This window comes from Pseudophryne corroboree, chromosome 1 (genome assembly GCF_028390025.1).
Source record: "Pseudophryne corroboree isolate aPseCor3 chromosome 1, aPseCor3.hap2, whole genome shotgun sequence".
Lineage (NCBI taxonomy): Eukaryota > Metazoa > Chordata > Amphibia > Anura > Myobatrachidae > Pseudophryne > Pseudophryne corroboree.
Window position 1 is genome coordinate 486,219,124 of NC_086444.1, and position 12,771 is coordinate 486,231,894.

The 12,771-nt window shown below is 44.3% G+C and overlaps 1 protein-coding gene across 2 annotated transcripts in view; it reads left to right on the forward strand.

Moving 5' to 3' along the window:
* The window catches only part of FRMD3 (FERM domain containing 3), a 366,853-nt gene that overhangs the window by 116,419 nt on the left and 237,663 nt on the right, over positions 1-12,771 (forward strand). The gene's annotated exons all lie outside the window — the stretch shown is intronic.

Here is a 12,771-nt window from a genome sequence, read left to right on the forward strand (position 1 = left end):
ATCTTGCACATCCTCTTGTACAGCATCAAGCAGTGTGTGTCCCTCTTGGCATTCCTGGTATAACTGGTTTAGCAATGCTATGAAAAGTAGAAGTATTGACTAGTGGACAATTTGAGTGGTGCATTCATTAGCCCAATTCATGTGAATTTTTTATTTTTTATTTTTTTATTTAGAAAACTTGAGACCTGCTCAAAATTTGGTTATGAGCCCAAGTTTCTAGTTACACCTCCACCAGTGCTTTTCTGCATTTGTAACTAAAAAATTGGGACAACTTAAGTCATCCTGGGGCAGATGTATTAACCCTGGAGAAGTGACAAAGCAGTGATAAGTGGAAGGTGATAACGCATCAGCCAATCAGCTCCTAACTGTAATTTTTCAAACCCGTAATGATTGGCTGGAACGTTATTACCGTACATGTATCACTTCTTTACAATATTGAGGCAATAATATTCTTTATCCTTTGGATGCTAAAATAAATAGGGACATCTATGCCCAAATTCTTTTCCCAGTGAGATGTGCTCATATCACAGGGTGGCTTGACTGCAGCTTTTACTATGATTCTTTTCATTTTAAAATATACTGAAGAATTGTCTGAACAAAAATACAGGTCCCCCCGCGGTGACTGTCAATTCATCCCACAGAGAAAGTGTGCTAAGTTGTATATCAACATAATTGTGCTTAAATACCTTATTTACATTAAATAACAGAGAATTCTTTATGTACTTATCTACATTTAGGGTGCGATTCAGACTTGATCGCTGCTGTGTGTTTTCGTACAGCGGGCGATCAGGTGCTAACTGCGCATACATATGCACCACAATGCGCAGGCACGTTGGACAACAACAACAGGCATCGCCGGCCAGCGACGGGATGGTGCGAAAAAGCTGATTGCACGAGCGTGCGCAAGGTGATTGACAGGAAGAGGCCATTTGTGGGTGGTAACTGACCGTTTATTGGGAGTGTTCCGGAAAACGCAGGAGTGTCCAAGCATTTTCAGGGAGGGTGTCTGACTTCAGCTCTGACCCCGATCAGCCTGTTATCATCGCACTGTAGAAGTAAGTCCTGGGCTGCGCAGAGACTGCACACAGTGGATTTTAGCAGCTCGGCGTACACATGAGATCGCACACTTGCACGGCAAATTTACACTCCCCCGGGGGGCGGCGACTATCTGAACGCAGGACAGCAAAGTTAGCAGCCCAGCGATCAGGTCTGAATCACCCCCTAAGTGTTGTCCTGCACTGGCCAACCATAACTGCAGAGGAGATCTGCAACCAGAGACATCGCTCACTGCGAAGAGACTGAACTACCTGCATAATCATAATGCTTTATTTTTAATACGGTATGCTGTACTGTTTAAATATTATTGAATGTTAACTTATACAAACACATAACATAACTATTATATGAAATGTTTATTTGGATTTCTTATTCAGTCACAGTGCACAGAAGCGCAACAGAGACCCAGAAAGCGATGTTTTACGATTACCGATTCAGGAAAATACCTGTGGCAGCTGAGTAATGCTTTGCTGCTTTGGTAAATCCACATGGGTCAATATAGAATTACATTTATCACCTCGTTAATTGCGATTTAATAATTTCTGCACTGGTCTGCTTCACTCTTTTCACTGCTTGATACATCAATCCCTTATTTATTAACATGCAGTTCTAAGGATGATTTTTTATTTATCGTCAGATATATATTTCTAAAGACAAAGATGAAAGGAAAATGCGCTCATAGTGCAGATTATATTTATTATTATAAAAGCAATATTACAATATTTCAGGACAGGCCAACAGTATTAGTAAGTCTCGTACCATGAATACCCACACTGTGGGCTGGTTACCACATGATAAAATACAATACAAAAGGCAAGATTTTTTCATGTGGTAACCAGCCCACAGTGGGGGGTATTCATGGTACAAGTCTTACTAATACTGTTGGCCTGTCCTGAAATATTGTTTTTACAATAATAAAAAGAAACTGCACTATGGGGGTCATTCCGAGTTGTTCGCTCAGTATTTTTTTCTCGCAACGGAGCGATTAGTCGCTAATGCGCATGCGCAATGTCTGCAGTGCGACTGCGCCAAGTAAATTTGCTATGCAGTTAGGTATTTTACTCACAGCATTACGAGGTTTTTTCTTCGTTCTGGTGATCGTAATGTGATTGACAGGAAGTGGGTGTTTCTGGGCGGAAACAGGCCGTTTTATGGGTGTGTGCGAAAAAAACGCTACCGTTTCAGGGAAAAACGCGGGAGTGGCTGGAGAAACGGAGGAGTGTCTGGGCGAACGCTGGGTGTGTTTGTGACGTCAAACCAGGAACGACAAACACTGAACTGATCGCAGATGCCGAGTAAGTGTGGAGCTACTCAGAAACTGCTAAGAAGTGTCTATTCGCTATTTTGCTAATCTTTCGTTCGCAATTTTGATAAGCTAAGATTCACTCCCAGTAGGCGGCGGCTTAGCGTGTGCAAAGCTGCTAAAAGCAGCTTGCGAGCGAACAACTCGGAATGACCCCCTATGAGCGCATTCTACTTTCACCTTTGTGTTTAGAAATCCATTTGCTCCATGAGTTCGGAGCTACTTATTGGACGAGTAGCTGCGGTAATTAAGACTACCTGTGCTACAGCCGGAGTTTAAACCTGTGGACTGGATGCTTTCATTTTGATGTACCAGCACACCTGTACACCATTGCATATATATATATATATATATATATATATATATATATATATATATAATTCCCCCAGCTCTGGCACTCAAATGCTCACAAACATTGCTGTGTTGGGTGCCCTCCAATACGTGCTGCCAAAGGCAATACTTGTCATGCACAAGTCCCAAATGGCGGCACGCCGAAAATTAATACACAGCAACTTTGCTGATGGCAATGTTTCAATGTTTCAATGTATAAACCGCATTTGGTCCCCTGTGTTATGTGTGCACCTTCCTGACATACAAAAAGACACAGGCAGAACTCCACTGACATATATATATATATATATATAACCAACAGCAGGTCTGTCTCTCCCAGTATTAGCAGTACTGCGCCAGGTGCCTCCACAGAGTAAAGGACATGTGTAAATAGCTGGTGCGGCACTCCAGGCGACGAAAAAACTCAGAGCCAGTGCATCACGTTTAAAGACAACAACGTTTCAATGCCTTTATTACGGCATTTTCATCAGGTTAATGACATACATAAAAACACTCACCTATATACCAAGTGAACACACCCCAATGTGCAGTGGCGTCCGGAAGTCGGATCACCCGCCCGCTCCCTTCCGCCCATTCTAATGACGTCAGAATATCCAGCGTCATAAACCAGTGCCCATCACCATGGTGACCTGTAAACAACAACCTGCATAGTATCGGTATTTGCAGCGCTGCACATTATAGTTTTGACAGCAATGAGATAAATATATCCACTGTTTAAACACATTGACTCTAGGGATATATAGTACATTAAAGCACTAGACATATAGAACAAACGCTTCTGCTAGAACAAATTATCGGAATAAGACAAAAAAATCCATAGTGTAGCAAAGACATCTAGCATAATATACATCCCATCTTTGCATATAAATATATCTCAAACAGATCACTGATAAATAAACCATTGTGCCAACTATAGCACCCCAAGGGATTAGTAATAATAATGAAATATATGGGCATATCAAATAAAACTATTTAAACCCAATTGCTCATTTAAACCCCTAGGATGCATGGTACCCAAACGGTGGATCCATCGTGTCTCCAGCTGGCGTAGTCTCAATCCACGGTCACCGCCTCTGTGCAACACTGGAACATGGTCGATCATCCGGTATCGCACGGATACCAATGGATGTCGTAACTGACAGAAGTGCCTGGCCACGGGCTGATCACTTGAGCCCTTGGCAATGGCCATTTTGATAGCAGATCTGTGGGCTGCCATACGTTCCTTGAACATACGTTCAGTCTACCCAACGTATGACAGCCCACAGGGACACATAAGTTGGTATACAACATACCTAGAATTACATGTTAATGTGTGATTAATGTACATAGTACGTCCTGTGAGGGGGTGCTGAAAAGTGTTGCCACTGACAAGAAATTGGCAAGTGGTACATGTACATCTGATACAGCCCTTAGGGATGATGTTACTCTGTGCTGCTGAGTTGGTAGTTACATCAGTTTTTACAAGAAAATCTCTAAGATTTTTACGTCGTGTGTAACACGACATAAGTTTAGTTTGCTTTAAATTCAAATCAGGGTCGCTCTGTACAATGGCCCTCATTCCGAGTTGATCGGTCGCAAGGCGAATTTAGCAGAGTTACACACGCTAAGCCGCCGCCTACTGGGAGTGTATCTTAGCATCTTAAAATTGCGACCGATGTATTCGCAATATTGCGATCACAAACTACTTAGCAGTTTTAGAGTAGCTCCACACTTACTCTGCCTGTGCGATCAGTTCAGTGCTTGTCGTTCCTGGTTTGACGTCACAAACACACCCAGCGTTCGCCCAACCACTCCCCCGTTTCTCCGGCCACTCCTGCGTTTTTTCCGGAAACGGTAGCGTTTTCAGCCACACGCCCATAAAACGCCGTGTTTCCGCCCAGTAACACCCATTTCCTGTCAATCACATTACGATCGCCGGAGCGAGGAAAAAGCCGTGAGTAAAAATACTATCTTCATAGCAAAGATACTTGGCGCAGTCGCAGTGCGAATATTGCGCATGCGCACTATGCGGAATTTCACTGCGATGCGATGAAAAATACCGAGCGAACGACTCGGAATGAGGGCCAATGTGCCACAACTTTTTGGATATGTGATTAATACCTGGGCTTGCAGGGCTGTACTGACCTACCCATGGGATGATATTACTCTGAGCTGATTTTTTAGGTTGACTACACAACAATTGTGATCGATCCATCTTAAGAGCTTTACTTTTAGCCTCTATTAAAAGATTGATGGGATAACCACGGGCTTGAAATTTGGCCACCATGGCATTCATTTGTAGTTCAGTCTGTGCTGGATCAGACGTTATTCTCCGAATTCTCAATAATTGGGAATAAGGGAGGACAAACTTAAGAGGAGATGGATGAAAACTGTGAAAATGAAGCAAATTGTTACGGTCCGTGGGTTTGCTAAATAGCGACGTTTGTATAGTACTGTCACAGATGGATATACATACATCCAAATAATTGATGGACTTTTTGCTCATGGTGTAAGTTAATTTGATAGGATGATCACATATGTTATGATTGTCTATAATCCCTGCCAACCGATCCTCTGATCCTTTCCAAATTATCAAGAGGTCGTCAATATATCGACAGTACATAACTATGTCATCTGAAATGGTGCTATCTTCAAAAAAGATGTTTTGTTCAATCAGAAACATAAATATGTTGGAGTATGATGGGGCCACAGAGGACCCCATCGCACACCCTGTACGTTGAAGATAAATGCGACCATCATACATAAAGAAATTCCTAGTCAAAATTAACTGTAACAATTCCACAACAAGGGAAACATCTGGACCCTGATAATCAGGGTGCCCATATAGGAATTGAAATACTGCCTCAAGGCCAAGATTATGGGGAATAACAGTGTATAGACTTTGGACATCAATACTGCATAATACAACTTCATCCTCAAATTTTGGTAGCCTAGATAATTTAGATAACAATGAACTAGTATCTAACAGAAATCTTGGATGCGACTGGATACATGGCTAGAAAAGGGAGTCAAGATACAGTGCTAGAGGTTGAAATAAAGCCTTAGTTGCCGCAATTATAGGGCGTCCCGGGGGATCAGTGATACTTTTATGTATCTTCGGCGTGGTGTACAATACCGGAATAACCGGGAACTTCGGGACCAATGCATCCCGTAATTCACTAGAAATATGCCCCGATCTGACTGCAGCTTCCAGCTTGCTCACTAGGTCCTCTTTAAATCTAGAAGTCGGATCAGCTGAAAGACAACTATAGGTGTTCAGATCTGAAAGTTGCCTCTCAATTTCTTTTTTATAGTCCGTAAGATTTTGTATAACAAGGGCACCCCCTATAGTTGGCACAATGGTTTATTTATCAGTGATCTGTTTGAGATATATTTATATGCAAAGATGGGATGTATATTATGCTAGATGTCTTTGCTACACTATGGATTTTTTTGTCTTATTCCGGTAATTTGTTCTAGCAGAAGCGTTTGTTCTATATGTCTAGTGCTTTAATATACTATGTATCCCTAGAGTCAATGTGTTTAAACAGTGGATATATTTATCTCATTGCTGTCAAAACTATAATGTGCAGCGCTGCAAATACCGATACTATGCAGGTTGTTGTTTACAGGTCACCATGGTGATGGGCACTGGTTTATGACGCTGGATATTCTGACGTCATTAGAATGGGCGGAAGGGAGCGGGCGGGTGATCCGACTTCCGGACGCCACTGCACATTGGGGTGTGTTCACTTGGTATATAGGTGAGTGTTTTTATGTATGTCATTAACCTGATGAAAATGCCGTAATAAAGGCATTGAAACGTTGTTGTCTTTAAACGTGATGCACTGGCTCTGAGTTTTTTCGTCGCCTGGAGTGCCGCACCAGCTATTTACACATATATATATATATATATATATATATAAAAGTGCAAATACAGCATCATGGATTCCAACGTTTCAACACCATGCAGGGTGTTTTTTGTTGTTTTTTTCAAGTAAACAATGTGGTTGAAAAAAACACCCTGCATGGTCTTGAAACGTTGGGATCCTTGATGCTGTATTTGCACTAATATATTTATATATAAGTCTGTCGAATTCCGCCTGTGTCTTTTTGTGTGTCAGGAAGGTGCAAACCTCACACAGCAAACCATACCAGGCTATATCATTATGCAAGGAGGGCACCCTGGCACCGGCAGCTAATCGTATTTTCGCTGAGTGCAGAACATCCACACAAAAAAAATATTTTTTTTACAATATATATATATATATATATATATATATATACATATACACAGTGGTCGAAGTGGAAATTTTGAAGTGGGGGTATGGAAAAGTTAAGGACGCGTCACCCAAAAGGGGGCATGTCCAGTGTAGTAGAACCCCTTATGCTATCTAGTACTGGTGCCCCTTTCACCTTATAGCACACGGTACGAGCTGAAATTCACATTATAGCACACGGTGCGAGCCGAAATTCACATTATAGCACACGGTACGAGCCGAAATTCACATTATAGCACACTGAATGAGCCGAAAATAAGATTTTACTTACCGGTAAATCTATTTCTCGTAGTCCGTAGTGGATGCTGGGGACTCCGTAAGGACCATGGGGAATAGACGGGCTCCGCAGGAGACATGGGCACTTTAAGAAAGAATTTAGATTCTGGTGTGCTCTGGCTCCTCCCTCTATGTCCCTCCTCCAGACCTCAGTTAGAGAAACTGTGCCCGGAAGAGCTGACAGTACAAGGAAAGGATTTTGGAAATCCAGGGCAAGACTCATACCAGCCACACCAATCACACCGTATAACTTGTGATAAACTTACCCAGTCAACAGTATGAACAACAACAGAGCATCAGTTCAACCCTGATGCAACAATAACATAGCCCTTATTGCAGCAATAACTATATACAAGTATTGCAGAAGAAGTCCGCACTTGGGACGGGCGCCCAGCATCCACTACGGACTACGAGAAATAGATTTACCGGTAAGTAAAATCTTATTTTCTCTAACGTCCTAGTGGATGCTGGGGACTCCGTAAGGACCATGGGGATTATACCAAAGCTCCCAAACGGGCGGGAGAGTGCGGATGACTCTGCAGCACCGATTGAGCAAACAATAGGTCCTCATCAGCCAGGGTATCAAACTTGTAGAACTTCGCAAAAGTGTTTGAACCTGACCAAGTAGCAACTCGGCATAGTTGTAATGCCGAGACCCCTCGGGCAGCCGCCCAAGAAGAGCCCACTTTCCTAGTGGAATGGGCTTTAACTGATTTAGGCAGCGGCAATCCAGCCGCAGAATGAGCCTGCTGAATCGTGTTACAGATCCAGCGAGCAATAGTTTGCTTTGAAGCAGGAGCACCCAGCTTGTTGGATGCATACAGGATAAACAGCGACTCCATTTTCCTGACTCTAGCCGTTCTGGCTACATAAACCTTCAAAGCCCTGACCACATCCAGTAACTCGGAATCCTCCAAGTCACGAGTAGCAACAGGCACCACAATAGGTTGGTTCATATGAAAAGATGACACCACTTTTGGCAGAAATTGTGGACTGGTCCGCAATTCTGCTCTATCTATATGGAAAACCAGATAGGGGCTTTTATGTGACAAAGCCGCTAAATCTGACACACACCTAGCCGAAGCCAAGGGTAATAGCATGACCACCTTCCACGTGAGATATTTTAACTCCACCGTTTTAAGTGGTTCAAACCAGTGTGATTTCAGTAAACTTAACACCACGTTCCCTCCTTTTTCATATGCTGTGTTGCAGCAAGCTGCCTCTTTTATAGCTTCCTCTCCTACCACCCCGGTGATATGTCTGGGCGATTTTAATAATATACTAGATATGTCTTTGGATAGATGGCATTCTCCAAATGCTGCGGTGGTGGATAGTGGCTCTACCAAGTTTGCTGATTTCTTGAAGAGCTTGCAGTGGGTAGATGTGTGGAGGCTTCGTCACCCTGCGGCCCGTCAGTTCTCCTGTTTCTCCAGCACATATGGCTCCTTTTCTAGAATCGACCTGATACTGGTGTCCCCCGCCCTTGTCCCTGTGATCACTGACATCCGCTACGAGGCCCGAGGGGTATCTGACCACTCCCCTTTGTTGATGACTCTTGCTGTGGAAGGTCAGAGGGGGCACTCTTATTGGAAGTTGCACCCTTCTTGGCTGACTCAGCTGGGTGACTGCAGTGACCTGGAGACTCAGTGGGGGGGTTACTTTAACGACAATACGGGGTCTGCCCCGGGAACGATGGTTTGGGATTCATTCAAGGCGTTTTTGAGGGGTTCATATATTGGACGCATAGCAGCTCATAAAATATCCTCTAGGGAGAGGGAAAAGGCCCTTGAGAGTGACGTCAGAGATTTGGAGTCCAAATATTTGCTGGATGGTACCCCCACAACGAAAGCACGCTGGCTGGTGGCTCAGTCGGCTTGGCTGGCCCACCTGTCTGATAAAAACTCACGGTCCCTCCTCTTTAGGGCTACTAATATTTATATGCAGGCTGATAGGACGGGTGGCCTCCTGGCTCGGCTGATACATCATGATCGTCCTGGGACTGTGATCACCCAAATGTCCGACAGTGATGGCTCCTTTGTTGACACCACACCGGACATTGCGCAGTTATTCCGATCTTATTACACCAAGGTTTATAGCTCACAGTTGACATGCTCTGCTCTAGATCTCTCATATTATTTGGGGGGTATTCCGCTGCCCGCGCTCTCCTCTGAGGCCCGTGAGGTACTGGAGGCGCCCTTGACGCTCGCGGAGGTGACTGCGGCTATTGGTGTGTCCCCTAATAGCAAGGCTTCGGGGTGTGACGGAATTCCCTCCGAAGTATACAAAACTCATATTGATTTTTTCGGGCCCAGGCTCCATGCCTTATAGTTAGATATATTTGCCAATAACGATCTTCCCCCCTCTATGTCAGAGGCAGTTATAATAGTGATTCCAAAGCCCGGTAAGGACCCTAGGTCTCCAGACTCCTATAGGCCGATATCCCTGATTCCCACCAACGCTAAGATCCTGGCAAAGATATTGGCAGTACGGCTTAACAGAGTGATCACCTCCCTCATTCACCCGGACCAGACTGGCTTCATGCCAGGGAAGTCCACGTCTATTAACCTACGTAGACTGTATACCATTTTACAACTCCCACATGACTCCCCTTCTGACTCGGCTGTGGTCTCGTTGGACGCGGCCAAGGCCTTTGACAGTATTGAATGGGCTTATTTATGGGAGGTGATGGCTTGTATGGGCTTTGGGCCCAACTTTATCAGATGGACTAAATTACTGTATCAACATCCGAGTGCCAGGATCTTGGTGAATGGCTATGTATCCACCTCCTTTCAATTGTCCCGTGGTACTAGGCAGGGCTGCCCCCTATCCCCCACACTGTTTGCTTTGGCCATCGAGCCCTTGGCCTGTTTGGTAAGATCGCACCCGGATATTGTGGGAATTTGTACGGGCTCACGCGAGGATAGGATAGCTCTCTATGCCGACGACATGTTGTTGTTCTTGCAAGATTACACCAAGTCAATGCCCATTCTGCTGCGTGTGATTGAGAGCTTTGGTGCTCATTTGGGTCTTCAAATCAACTGGTCAAAATCATACATTATGCCAGTCATAGGCCCCCCTCCTACTGTTCCCAAAATCTCCCTGCCATTATGTTGGACAATACAATTTAAATTCCTCGGAATCCAAATAACTAACGACCCTTCTGATTTTATCCCTCTGAACCTGGACCCGACCATGCAGCAGGTCATGTGCAAATCCAAAACTTGGTGTAAGCTTCCACTGACGGTATCTGGCAGGGTTAATCTCATTAAAATGATCATACTGCCCAAACTTTTATACATTATTCTCCAGTCCCCTGTATATATCTATCCACTATTCTTTAGGAAATTGAATAGTGTTTTATCCTCACTGATTTGGGCTAACAAACGACCTAGGATACAGTTAAATACCCTCACCAGGCAGCGTTCTGATGGCGGCCTGGCTATGCCTAACTTTCAGATGTATTACTACGCTGCTCAGCTGACTCATATTCTGGCGCTGATTCTTTACATTGTGAGTTCATTCGCTGCTATTTTCCTAACCTCTCTCCTATGCAGGTGCTACTGAGTGGGAGCATAGCTCGGTTTCTTCCCCCTATTATTTTCCAGGCCTTAAAGATATGGCGGGCCCTGAGGGACCTCTTGGGGTACGACGACTTGGACCCAGATACCCCCCTTTGGTACTCTGACTGGCTTCCTGAATTGCATGCGCTTGAGGGACGGGAGGTGTGGGCCCCTAGATCTGTGGTTTCTATTTCCTAACTTTACCTAGATAGTGTACTCAAATCCTTTCAGCAACTGAAAGATGAGTTTGATTTACCCAACTCCTACTTTTTCAGATACCTTCAACTTCGTCATGCCCTCCAGTCCCAGTTTGCTGAGTCCCCCCCACGAATCCTCCCATTTCCCATCAAGACCTTTGTGACTACATTGGGTCGAGCTAAGATGGTCTCCCTTGCGTATGAATATCTTCTTACCAAACTCCATACGGACCCTTTGACACGTCTCCGTGGAAAGTGGGAGGAGGATATAGGTCTAATAACCGAGGAGGACTGGGCCCTTGCTCTGGAATATCCTGCTACAGTTACCAAGTCTCTCAGGTATCAACAAATTCAATTCTTCATTCTACATAGAACATATATGACTCCAGCTAGACTGGCCACTTTTGGGACTAATGGATCTAGCCTCTGCCCTAAGTGCGGGGTGGATGTGGGAACATTTTGGCACCTAGTGTGGGACTGCCCGAGACTGCGAGTGTTCTGGTCGGGGGTCAGGTCGATTCTGGAGAGTACAGGAGTGACTGGCGGATTGCTTACCCCACAATTCTGTATTTTAGGGATGGAATGCTCTACTTCTGTGTCTGTTCCGGTGGATCTATATGCTCGCAATATATGTGCCTTGGCTAAGGTTTGCATTGCAAGGCTCTGGATGGCCCCTAGTGGCCCCTTAGTTTCTGCGCTCAAGACCCTAGTTAACGATACAATATCCAAGGAAAGATATATATATATATATATGAAACAAAACGCATCAGCCAAATTTGAAAGAGTCTGGTCTCCATGGCTGGAATCTCCCCACTCCCACCTGGTCTCTCAACTATAGTGGGCACTGAGGTGCTATTGTGTTACTGACTCAATGATTAATGATGTATGTTTAGATGTTTGGCTGCTGAGCTCTGCGTGTTCGCCTAATTACATGCACGACTGATAAGGTCCTGGATTAGATGATTCCTCCTTACTATGCTTCTTTCTATGTTTCTTTCTTTCCCTTTTTTTTTTTGTACCCTCTTTCTTTTTGGGTTAGTTTAAGGGCGAAAAACCAATAGGGGTAATGGGGATTTATATATTGGTTGCGGATCTTGCAGGTCCAAACGTGCCGAATAATTATATGCCTTTGCTCATTTCCTCATGGACACAGCCTGACACTCCACTGCTGTAAAATTATCTCATAAATGAGGATGTGATTTGTTTGATATCTGTGATATGCCGTTGATATGCAATTTCTGTAACTTAATCTCCATATTTTTGAATAAAAATGACTTTATTAAAAAAAACTTAACACCACGTTAAGATCCCAAGGTGCCACTGGAGGCACAAAAGGAGGCTGAATATGCAGCACTCCCTTTACAACGTCTGAACTTCTGGTAGAGAAGCCAACTCTTTTTGAAAGAAAATGGATAGGGCCGAAATCTGGACCTTAATGGAGCCCAATTTTGGGCCCAAATTCACTCCTGACTGTAGAAAGTGAAGGAAACGGCTCAGCTGGAATTCCTCTGTAGGAGCATTCCTGGCCTCACACCAAGAAACATCTTTTCGCCATATACGGTGATAATGTTTAGCTGTCACGTCCTTCCTAGCCTTTATCAGCGTAGGAATGACCTCGTCCAGAATGCCCTTTTCTGCTAGGATCCGGCGTTCAACCGCCATGCCGTCAAACGCAGCCGCGGTAAGACTTGGAACAGACAGGGCCCCTGTTGCAACAGGTCCTGTCTTAGAGGAAGAGGCCACGGGTCCTCTGTGAGCATTTGTTGCAG